The sequence below is a fragment of the Mus caroli genome, chromosome X (assembly GCF_900094665.2).
Source record: "Mus caroli chromosome X, CAROLI_EIJ_v1.1, whole genome shotgun sequence".
NCBI classification, from domain to species: Eukaryota; Metazoa; Chordata; class Mammalia; order Rodentia; family Muridae; genus Mus; species Mus caroli.
The window spans coordinates 31,380,887-31,393,723 of NC_034589.1; the positions used below are offsets into that span (position 1 = coordinate 31,380,887).

General features: G+C 45.8%; 2 pseudogenes; both read right to left on the bottom strand.

Moving 5' to 3' along the window:
* LOC110286901 overlaps nucleotides 1-12,837 on the bottom strand; it is a 24,615-nt pseudogene that overhangs the window by 8,693 nt on the left and 3,085 nt on the right.
* LOC110287113 lies at nucleotides 12,288-12,837 on the bottom strand (annotated as a pseudogene).

Sequence of the window (12,837 nt, forward strand, 5' to 3'; positions counted from 1 at the left end):
TCTTGATTATATATTTTTCTAATATACTATTTCTCTCTATTAATAAAAATGTTGAATGTTTAAAAAAAAAAAAAAAAAAAAAAAAAAAAAAAAAAGAACATGTGGATGGTGAAGGCAGTTGAGGATGTTGGCACTCACAACACTGGCTTGGTTGTCATGTGATCCAGACTTGGTCTTTGAGTGGGGAATATAAGGGGAAGGGGACCTTGGAATATTCATTAGGTTGTGCTGAGGGCCAACCTATTTAACCAGGACTTCATCTTAAAGTATGAGGATGTTGCAGGAGGAGTTTTGATCACTTACTAGGTTGTGCTGGTAACCAAGCTGATTGACCCCACCATGTCCTAAGATTATTAAGCTAGCTAAGGACCCTATATTTATCATTAACCAGGGTAGACTGGTAAGCATGCAGCCTGACATCATCAAAGCCTGGAATGTGGGGGATCTTAAGGGTGCAGATGTCCAAATCACTCACGAGACATGGGTATAGTGCAGGCTATTCAACCCAAGCTAGGTCTAGGAGTATTAGTGTTACTCCAGCAGGATGGACAGTCTAGCTCTCATTATGCTCAGTCGTATTGACTCCAACTACAGCAGGGAGAGTAGGGATAGTTCTGAGACCAATGGTTCTTGGAAACTTACTGTAGGAATTGAGTAAAGTCCTGAGTGAGTGTGTGTTGTTGACATGGAGATGCAGGTGGACATGTCATGGACCCCAATGCCTCAGCACCATGGAAGTGGGAAGGCCTTCCATACCTGAGACTCAGAGAGATGACAAAGCCTTCCTTGGGTCTGAGTGTGAATGTTGACAGTGTATGTAGAAAATCCATGCTTTCTTTCCCAGAGATATTTATGGTCCCCTACAGAGTCTACTACTGAGATAAGCTAAAGCTGTCTTCTGTTCAACTGTACGCAATAAATCCTGCCTTCCTGTTCAACTATATACAATAAACATGGGGAACTTCAGTGGTACTATGGCTTCTCCATCCAGGAGCCCAGTTTTTCTACGTATGTGTCTGTTGTTTCTTTAGTGTTGTTTCTTCATTTTCCCAACCCCTCTTCATGGTTCTAGAACCAGAGGCATTCGAGGACATAGCAGCTCACCATGCTATAATTATGTGAGTGCTGCTTCACCCAAACTACACTGGGACTATGAAGGTGTTCTGGGATTCTGAGGGTCTGGGTAACTGAAGTGGCTGAGAAAGAGGGCTGGCTGTGGGCCCCAAAGCTAAGTCAGGCTGTAGAAGGATCTTCAGCTTTCACCAGGCTGGGATGCTGCATGGGATGCTGCATGAGATTCTGCATGGGATGATTGGCTTCAGTTAGGTCAGAGAGAGTGAGAGACTGTGAAGACAGGTGGGGATGGATGTTGGGTCCTCATGGGGCTAGCCCAGTGCTCATGCTGTGTGAGCCAAGTTCGACCTGTGAGGTTGAAGAAAGTGAAGGCAGGTGGGGTTCTCAGGTGCTTGTTGACTTGGCATGATTGGGAAGCTGCTTGACCACATGTAGGGCTGGTACAGAAGTGGGAGACTTGATCACTCACTGGTTGGGATGTTGCTCAGACTGTATGGCACAAACCAGGCCTGTGAGTGTAAGGAGGTTACACGAGAGGAGAGTCTTGATCACTGGGGCAATAGGACACTAGGACACTCATTTATCTCCTTTGGTGACCATATTGCCTAATCTCAACAAATTCTGGAAGTGTCAGTAAGGTAGGGGAGTACTAGGTCTTATTCACTTGTTGAGATAGGCTAGTGAGCAGGCAGCTTGCCCAGGGACCATGGTGATAGCACAGGTGGACAAAGGTCTGGGTACTCACAAGCTGAGTTTGTGTGCAGGCTTTTTGACCCAAGATAGGTCTGAGGGAATGGTAATGGTGGGCAAGTGGAGTTCAGGGTCACTCACCTGACCTGGCTGGTATACAATTGACCTGTGATTGTGAGATTACTCCCTTATCTGAGCAGGTGCAAAAAAAAAAAAAAAAAAAAAACAGGTCTGAGTAACAACAACAACAACAACAAAAATGTTCAGCTTGTCTGAGAGCACTTTGATGGGAACTATGCCTGGGAATGTGAAGATGGTGCCAGAAGGTGGGGCCTTGATCACTCACCAGAAGGAGCTAGTGCAGCTAGACTGCCTGGCATTGTTGACATGTTCTGGTCACTCATCAGACTGGGTTGAGTATAGGCTGTGTGACCCAAGCTAGTCATGGAAGAATTAGTATGACAGTATCAGGACAGGATCTTAAACTCTCATCAGGCTACAGTGGTGAACAGTCTGACTGACCTAAGGCAGCCCAGGATGTATGAGCATAGTTCTAGTGAGATTCTTGGGAAATCATTTGACTATATTGGTGTGTAGGTTGTGTTGTTTTGGCTGTGTGCCCCAATTTTGACCTATAAGTGTCAGGAAGGTGGAAACAGACAGGCATCTTGGTTACTTATTATGCTGTGCTGATATAGTACCTATTTAACCATAACTAGGCCTGAGAGAACCCAAGGGAGGTATTGGAAGGGGAGTTGTGATCACTCACTGGGTTGATATTTTGCTAAGGACGTATGACCCAAGCTAAGCCATTTAGTGTGATGGTGGCAAAATCAGGTGGGCCTATCAGGTACTCTCTAGGGTGTACTGTTGGGCAAACTGCTTGAGCATAGCTCGGCTTGTGAATGTGAAGATGGTGTGGGAAGGGAGCATCTTAACCATTGACTTGGAAATTATAATACCCAGGCTGTTGGAGCACAAGAATTCCTATAAATGTTGATATAGTAGGGGAAGCCTGGTCTTGATCACTTACCAGTGAGAGGACAGCTTGGCCTGAAATCAGCTTGGGAGTCAGGGGGATGACAATGAGGGAGGGGCAAAACTCTGGGTAGCTCATGTGGTGCATATATACAGGCTCTGAGAACTAAGTTTGGCTTGGGAGTCTAGCCATTGTATGGAAGGGCAAGCCTCTGCTTCACCTACCAGGCTTGGCTGGTCAGTGAAGTAGTTGACTAGAATTAGGCCTAAAAATGTAAGATTTGTGGAATTTACTGGGGCTGGGAGATAACCCTTGAGTGAAATGGTTGGGGTCATTCACTCATCTGAGGTGGGGGTGTAAGCTATGCAACCCCATCTAGGCTGGAAATATTAGCAGGATACCAGCAGGATAGGGTCTTGAGCTCTTACCAGACAGATCTGGGCCATGGTCTCTTGATTCCTCACCAGAAAGAGCTGATTAGTCCTGGTGATGTTCTTGGGGACTCACTGTGTCAGGTGGTGCACAGACTTGTGACATTAACTAGACCTGAACATGTGGGAATGGTGTACTAAGGCTCGTTCGGGCCCTCTAGCCAGGTTGGGCTGCTATGCAACCTTTGTGATCCAAGCAGGCTTGGAGTTTGGTCATGTTCCATAGTGACAGGCTTTTTCTTTCTTTCTTTCTTTTTTTTTTTTTTTTTACAGAGCATGAGTGTGGGCTGGTGGTTAAGCTTTCTGACATGAGGTGGGCCTGGGAGTTTGAAAATGATGGGGCAGGGTTTGATCATTTGCTAACTCTGGGCTAGTAGCCAGACTACATGACCCCAGCTAGTCATGAGAGTTTAAGACTGGGGATAATCACTCAGTGCAAAGACCCAGGTCATTCACTAGCAAGAGGAGGAACCAAGGCAGTGCAACCCAAGCTTGGCCTGGCCTATTATCAGAACACCAGCAGGATAGGATCTTGAACTCTTCCCAGGAAGGGATGGATGGTAGACAATCTGAATGACCCAAACTAAGATGGTTGGGCCGGCAAGGGCTGTTGAAGGTCTCAGAAATTCACCACACTGAGCAGGCGTGCAGTCTCTGGGATGGCAACTAGACCTGGCAATGTGAAAATGCTTTGAGAGGGCAGGGGCTTGATCACTCACCAATTTGGGCCCTGTCACAAGACTGTGATGGTTCAAAGGCTTATTGACACCAGATAGTCCCTAAATTTGCATGGGAATAGCTACATACTAATGAGGTTCATGGGAACTCATCATTTGGGACAACAGCGAGGTCTGGCACTGTCAGGGTCGGTTGAGAGAGTAGGATCTGGGTCACTCACCAGACTAGGCAGATGCTCAGGATCTTTGACCCCATTTTGACCCAACACTGTGGAATCTGCATGAAACCAGATGTCTGGGCCACTGACCAGTCTGTGCTGGTCAGGAATGTCAAGGACTCAGAATAGTCCTTGGAGTCTAAGAGAGCTGCTTTAGGGCCACTCACCTGGCTGTGCAGCTGCTTAAGCTCTAAGAAGCAAGATAGGCCTGGAAATATGAGGGAGATACCTGAGGAGAAACTCTCGTGATCATTAGAGCACTAAGGGACTCACTTCTCTCCTCTTGTGGCTAAGCTGCTTGTCCCCATCAAGTCTTGGGAGTGTTAAAATGGTGAGTGAGTGACGGCCAGGACTTAATTATCTAACTGATAGAAGCTGGTGAGAAGGTATCTTGAACCCAATTTGCCTTGGGACTGTGAGGATGGCACAGGAGTATAAGATCAGAGTCACCCGTAGGCTGAACTTGTGTGTAGGCTTTTTGACCCAAGCTAGGCTTGGAACTGTGGTAATGGTAGGAAATGGTGGGGCTCGGGCGATCACTCATCTGGTTGAGTGTGTCCATAGACTGCCTGTGACTGTAAAGTCACTTCAGGTATTAGAAGTCAGAGATCTAGGTCACAAAGGAGGATTGGCTGGTCTGGGAGCTGCATGACTCCTGCTATGCCTGAGAGTATGAAAACGGTATAGAAAGGTATGGTCTTGTTTCCTCGAGAACAGGGGCCAGAAACTGGGAATGTCCTGGGAGTGAAAGGGTTCTTTCTGGTCACTAGACAGGTTAGGCTGGAGTAAAGTCTATGCAATCCATTCCAGACTTGGATGCACTGGCATTACACATGCAGGGTACCACCTTGAACTCTTATCAGGTTAGGCTGGTGCAAAATCTGATTGACCCCAGGTAGGCCAGGGATTGGGAAGATAGCCATGGTGGGTGAGGTTCTTGGAAATTCACCATGCCAGCCTGGTGTGCAGGTTTCCTGACACCATCCAAGGCTGACCATGGGAGGATGGTGTATAGGACAGGATCTTGAACACTCACCAGTCTAGACTTTCTCTTGTGCTTGATTCAAACTGAGCCAGGGAGTGTGGTGATGATGTGGATGGGAAGGGTTCCATGGCTGGGATGGTAGGCAGGCAGTGAAAATGGGGTGTGAGGGCAGGGTCTTTATCAGTTCCTAATTTGGACTGGTAAATATGTAGCTTGACCCTGACTGGGCCTTGTGCTATGAGGATGGCACAGGAAGGTGGGGCGGTTAGTTCCTCACCAGGGTAGCTTGGTGGTAGTCTAACAACAGTACAGAAAGGGAATCTAGATCACTCAACAGCTTAGGCTATTGTTCAAAGTCTATGAGCCAAGATGAATCTAGAAAGGTAAGGAGACAGGTGAGGACCTTGGGTTCTCAGTAGCCTGTGCTGGTGGCCAAGGTACTTGACCATAGCTAAGCCTGTGGGAAATATTAAGATACAAATAAGATAGAATCTCCAGTTTTCACCAGTTGTGTGATAATGGATAGTTTGACTTAACCTCGGGTAGGCCAGAGAGAGGCAGGGCAACTGAGACTCTTGGAATATTACCAAGTTGATCATGCATGTGAGCTCTGGAACATCATCTTACCCTTGCAGTATCTGGATACTACATATGGCAGGATCTTGATAACATACCAATCAGGGTGGGTGCCCTGCCCTGCTTGACGCCATTTGGGTCTTCAGTTGTGGGGATGGCACAGGGCATGGGTGTAGACCTCTTACCAAGCCTGGCTGTTCAGTGTTCTGCTTGTCCTGCACTAAGACTGGGAGTCTGATGATGGTGCTGGAAAGGAAGTCTTGATAACCCTCTCCAGCTTGGATGTTTCCCAGGCTGTATGACACAAGTTAGCCCAGTAGTAATGATGTAGGCAAGTGAGTATATTGGACTCATTAGACTGGCCTGATGTTCAAGCCATATGACTTGACACTAGCCTGTCAGTGTGAAGAAGGTGAAGACAGGAATCAGGTACTTACTAGGTTGTGATGATGGGCAAGTTGCTTCACCAGAGCTAAGCTTGTAAGTCTGTGGATAGTGAGGGAGTGAGGCAATGTGATCAATTGAACCAACTCAGTACCCAGATTGCTTGACTCTAACAGATCCTGGGATTGATAGGATGTTGGAGGAGGACCTGGTCTGGATAACTCACCAGGGTAGGCTACTTAGCAGGCATCTTAACCTCACCTCATTAGGAGACTAGGGATGGCACCAGACTGCCAAGGTCTGCTTCCCTCATAGGCAGGCTTGTGTGCATGCAATGTGGCCTAAGTAAAGTCTTCTGGGTTTGGTAATGGTGGGGAAAGGCAGTATTCTGGGTCTCTCAGCAATCTAAACTGATGCCCAGAGTGATTGAGATAGTGTTGTAACTTGCTAGCCTGAGCTGGTATGGGCTGTCAGGGTTCTGGGTCACTATTAAGGCCTATAGGTCTGAAAGCTGTTTGACCAGAACTAGGTCTGTGAGTATGATGGTGCAGGAATATGTACCCTTTGTCTCTTTCCAAGATAAGTTGGTGTTCAGGCTGCTTTACCTGAGATAAGTGGGGACTGAAGGTGACCTTCGTGTAAAAGGCCCAGAACACTCACAAGGCTGGCATACAGTGCACACCATGTGACCCAAGCTATGCTTGGGAGGATTTGCATGATGCAAGCAGGGGGTGAAATTGAGCTTCCACCATGACATGATGGTACACAGTCTGACTGACCCCAGCTAGGCCAGAGAGTACAAGAATTGTGTGAGAGGCCTAGATCTTGTTCATTCACTAATCTTGGGTGTTGTGTAGTCCGTGTGACCCAAGTTAGACCTAGGAATGGGAGGATAGTATATGAGGGTCAGATCTTTATCTTCTGAATGTGCTAATGGTGGGGAAAGGCTGTTTTCTGGGTCCATCACCAGCCTGAACCGATACCCACCCAGCTTGCTTGAGCCTATCTGTGCTTGGAATCATGGGCATGGAACTAGCGGGCAAGTTATGGATTCCTCACCAGGCTGAGTTATAGAGCAACTATTTGACAGGAATAGGCCTAAGGTCTCAGAAAAGTGAGAGTCTTGATCAGTCACTAAGGCTGGGCTTTTTCTCATTTTATATGATCCAAGCTAAGTCTGTGAAAGCGAGGATGGTAAAAAAAAAAAAAAAAAATTGGGATAACAAGTAGTTTCTAGGCTTTCCTTCTGCTCAAGGTGTGTGTCCTAATCATGGGCTGTGTCAGGAAGATGTAGACATGTTGGTATCATGGACACTCACTAGGCTTGCCTGAATGGAAAGCTGCTTGAACAGAGTTAGGCCCAGGAGTTTGAGGATGGCTTGAGAGGGAAGAATCTGGACCTTGTCTAGGCTGCAATGGTGATCAGCTACTTAAGACTAAGCAGTCCTGGGGGTTTTATGGTGGTTGGCGAGGGTCTTGTCTTGATCATTCACCAACATAGGCTGATGAATAGGCAGTTTGATACCTATTCTTCTTGGGACTGGGGAATGTCACAATTGAGTAAAGATCTCAGTCACTCATAGGTGAGACTATAAGTTGTTCTTTGGCCCCATATAAACGAGAAAGTATTTTAATTGTGGGGAAGGGTAGCATTGTAGTTCAGCCACTGGTATGGCCTGGTGGGAAAGCTGGGAGCCATGCAATGTAAGGATGGTATAGGAGGGCAGTTAACATTCGAACCTACTTCCTAGAATGTATGTCCCCAGCTGGAACTAGGATACTTGAGATGGCACAATAATGCACAGGTCTGAGTCACTAGCCATGCTGTCAGAGATCTGTTTTGCCTGAATTAGGTCTGAGAGTGTCTGAAGGGTCTGGAGGGGAAGTCTTGATAATTTACCATGCTGAGATGTTGGTCAGGCAGTCTGACCCAAGATAATCTAGTGTGTTTGAGAATGGGGAAGGCAAGTATGGATTTGAGGCATTCTCTAGGCTGGCCTGGTACCCAGGTTGTGACCCCATCTTACCCTGTTGAGTGCAGGGAATGTGAAGGCAGGTGGTGATCTCAGGCACTTACTATGCTGGGATGGTGACCAAGCTCCTTGGGCACAGGTAGGCCTGAGAGTGTGAAGATGTGGCAGGAAGAGAGAGACACCAATCCTTGAGTAGGCTGGGTACTTATCCAGGCTGCTTGATTCACACAAGTTCTGAGAGAGGTTGTGGGAGAGGGCCCAGTCTTTATCACTGATCAAGGTAGTTTTTTGAGAAGGTAACTTGACCCTAGCTGTTCCTGGGATTGTGGACATGGCCTGGGATAACCAAAGTTTGTTTGGCCCAAGGTAGGTGAGTGTGAGTGTGGTGATGCTTGAAAAAAATGCATGGTTTGTGGTCACTCAGCAGTCTGCCTGGGATTTTTGAGATCACTTACTAATCTTAGCTTGTGTAGAAGGCAATATTTTGGGTCACCAACCAGTCTTTTCTTCTCGGTTATTTGCTTGATAAGAACTAGGACGGAGTCATGATAATGATAAAGCAGGGTAGATTGTTGATCCCTCACCAGACTGGGCTCATGACCAATTGCACTGTTTCATCAAAACTAGGTCTGAGACTATAGGGATATCCTGACAGTGCAAGGGTCCAAATCACACACCAGACTGCTCTGGAGTACAGGCTCTGTTACTGGAGCTGGCTCGGAGTATTAGTCACAGACAGGATTAAATACTAAGCTCTCACCATGGTGGAATGGTACACAGTCTGACCACATCTAGGTCAAGGGATGTGAGGGGTGATTCATGTAAGCAAAATTCTTGGGAGCTCACCATACTGGGCTCACGTAAACTGGGTCATAACTAGCTATGTCTGGCAGTATGAGGTATATGTGGGAGGGCAGAATCTTAATCACCTATTTTGCTGTGCTACTTGAATAACTGCTTGACCTAACCTAGCCCCAGGTTTCCAAGAAAAGTGATAGACAGGGAGTATTGATCTCGCTTGAGAGTTCAAACCTCATGAAGAGCCAGGTTGAGCCCAGTCTGGGCTGGTGTCCAGGAGGCTTGACCTAGATGGGGAAGATGATGGGGCAAACACAGGAAGCCAACACCCTGGGTCATTCACCAGGTGCACTGGTCAGGGATCTTCTATCTGGTTGACTCAAAGTATTCCTTGAAGCTTGAGAAAGGAACTAGGGGTGACTTGATAACTTACAGAGCTGGGATATTATTCAGTGTATAGGGTCTGACCTAGACCTATGAAGGCAGGTGGGAACATTGAACATTCGCTAGTCTGGCCAATCCAACCTTGACCTATGAGTACAGGGAAGGTAAATATATGTTGTGATCTTGGGTGTTTATAGGCTGGCCTAATGGACAATAATTGGAGGGAACATAGATATGCCTCAAGGGAGGATGGGGCACAGGGAATACTCTTGATTGCTGACTAAGGTAGGTTGCTGAGCAGCCAACTTTACCTAGGTCTGGGCCTGTGGGGATGAAATGGGTTGGAGAAAGGTTTCAGTTAGTCAAAGATCTGGCTTTTGTGCAGCCTTTCTGACTGGATCTAGGGCCAATAGTATGGTAATGCCATAGATGGGTATGATTGTGGATCTCTCAGCAAGATGTTGGATGGTGTGTTTATATACCTGGGAATTTTATATCAGTCACTAATTTGAGCTGGTAGAAGAAAATTGGGGGGTCTGACTCACTACAAACTTGACTAAGCCACAATGTGCTTGGTCCAAATTCACCCTAAGAGTTTCAGTTTGCTGCAGAAGAGTGAAATCTCACCAAGGAGAGAGACAGGTCTGCAAAGGACAGTCTCAGCAGGACAGACTGATACTCAGGCTNTTTCAGCAATGCATAGACCTGGAACAGTGAGGGTAACCTCAGAGTGAAGGATCAGGTTCAGGCACTGAGCTGGGTCATGGTATACAGGCTGTGGCACACAAGCAAGACTACAGACCATTATTGTGATACGGGAAGGATAAGATATTGAGTTGTCATCAGGTTGGGATGGTACAGTCTGATTGACCACAGTTAGGCCACAGAGTGTGAGGCCAGAGTCTGAGGAGGGCANTGGAAAGTGAGTCTTGACAACTCACCAGGCTGGGTTGTTGCTCTGACTGTGAGCATAATGATGGTAGAGGCCGGTTGGGAATTTGGACACTCACTAGGGTGCACTGTCTACCCAGGATCATGGGGTTTCCAGCTAGCGTGAGCTGGTACAGGGTGGCAGGGGTCTGGCTCCACAGTGGGATGCTTGACCAAACATAGCCTGGGAGTTTGAGGATGGTGAAGCTCAGTAGGCTGGCCTGTAGGCCTGGGGTCTTAGGAGAACAACAGCAGGGCATGTTGAGCTCTCCCTGGGCTTGGGTGTGCTGTAGTTTGTGTGAACTCAGCTACGATGGGGAGTGTGTCTGTGGCTCTGACAGAGGAGAGTCTTGACAACTTACTGTGCATGGATGGTGTTCAGCCTGTGTGGCACCTGCTAGGCCTGTCAAGTACACTAGTGACATCACGGACTAATGTATATTTTAATGTGAAAGCTACAAATTTATCTTAGATTGTAAAAGCTGAGTACATGTAAAAAGCCTTTCATCTAAAATATAGAAATCTGTATAACTTGGACACAGATGATACACATGAACTGTGGAGATTTATACAAGTTCAAAATTTACCAAATAAATGGTGGCTAAAAAAATTCTTAAGAAAGATGATATGTAAACAAAACAAAACAAAACAAAACAAAAACCAAACCTTTTTCACAAATATAAGGAAAGTTATAAACTGCCCCTCCAGTTTCTAAAATACTTTTATTTTAAAAACTATAAGCTATCTATAAAACTATAAGCTATAAAACCTATGGAGAGCTGGTTGATGTCAGCTAGCTCTCAGTTCCAGCTCAGACAAACACCTTTTATAGGGACCTTTAAAAATCTGTTGCCAAGGCACATTCTGGTCCCTACATTCAAAATTGAAAACATTTTCCCCTATCATATGATGACATTGTTGTCTTTATATACATTTTATTCTTCAAGTTCTAGGTAAAATTATTTTTTTATAATTTTTTATTTTTATCATTTTTATTTTTTATTAGATAATTTATTTCTAATTATTTATAAATTTATTTCTTTATTCACATTTCAGATGTTATCCCCTTTCCTAGATGCCCCTCCAAAAATCCCCTATCCCCTCCCGCCCCCTGTTCCCCAACCCACCCACTCCTGCTTCCTGGCCCTGGCAGTCCACTATACTGGGGCATAGAACCTTCACAGGGCCAAAGACCTCTCCTCCCATTAATGACTGACTAGGCCATCCTCTGCTACATTTGCAGCTAGAGCCATGTGTCCTGCCATGTGTTTTCTTTGATTGGTGGTTTAGTCCCAGGGAGCTCTGGGGATACTGGTTAGCTCATAGGTAAAATTCTTGATAAACTAATTGCATGCTTAAAGGATTGAGCTTTCTTACTAAATTGCCGAAAAAGCTACTGAGAACATTCAAGATACTAGTGCAAATTCCCCCAGTGCCTGGCAAATAAAGAAGTGGATGCTCACAGTCATCTATTGGATGGAACACAGGGCCCCCAATGGAGAACCTAGAGAAAGCACTGAAGGAGCTGAAAGGGTCTGCAACCCTATAGGTAGAACAACAATATGAACTAACCAGTACCCCCGGAGCTCGTGTCTCTAGCTGCATATGTATCAGAAGATGGCCTAATTGGCCATCATTGGGAAGAGAGGCCCATTGGTCTTGCAAACTTTATATGCCCCAGTACAGGGGAATGCCAGGGCCAAAAGAATGGGAATGGGTGGGTAGGGGAGCAGGGCGGGGGAGGGTATAGGGAACTTTCAGGATAGCATTTGAAATTTGAAATGTATATAAAGAAAATATCTAATTAAAATAAAAGAAAGAAAGATCAGCTGTGCACTGTAATTTGTTTAAATACACGTTTATGTTTTATGTGTCTGGAGAGATGTCTCTGAGATCATGAAACCTGTCTGTTCTAACAGAGAGCCAAGGTGTAGTTTGCAGAAGCATGGGTATCCAACTCCCTGTTCTGACTCCTCCTGGCATACTACACAAGTGGCCCACAGATACACAGTCAGCAATTCACTCATATACATAAAATATAAAATTAAATTAATAAATTTTTCTTAAAGGGATTGCTATAACAATTGAGATATAAGGTTTGGGAGAGACAAAAACCAACCTATGACTTCATTCCTTAAAAATACAGTGAATGCTTCTGTGAATTCACAGGCTATTACATCATCAGAAAAGACTATACAAACTATAGCAGTGTCACTTAAAAATATCAACACTATCTCATGCCAGATCTTTACAGCTGTGACATGGTTTAAATTCAATAATCCATCCCCAAGAGGAGCCCACCCAAAGCAAAAATCAAATTTATCCGTCCATTATAAGATGATCCATCCGCAGACTGTATCTTAACCCAATACAGCCATCATATTGTAGTTTTTAGAAGGGTTTGTTCTGCGCAAAAGACGTTCCTCCTTGCAACCACTTCTGCTATCTACCATTTGTGCATTGGTGCTGTTGTGAGAGCTACCTCCCACTGGTGAGGCTTCATACAGCACACAGATGGAACCATCCTCTCCAATCCTGTAGGATACTTCATAGGGGTCAACCCACAGTGTGAGTTCACTTGGGAGAAGCCTGAACAACTCTCTACTGCTCAGTCCAATCTGCTGGGCAGCCTGACTGACAAGAGGATCCATCTTATGGTTGATGCGAATACACCTGTAACCCGATCCCTTGCAGGGTTGCTCTGGGAACCAGTGATGTTTGTAGTGTTCTACCAGCAG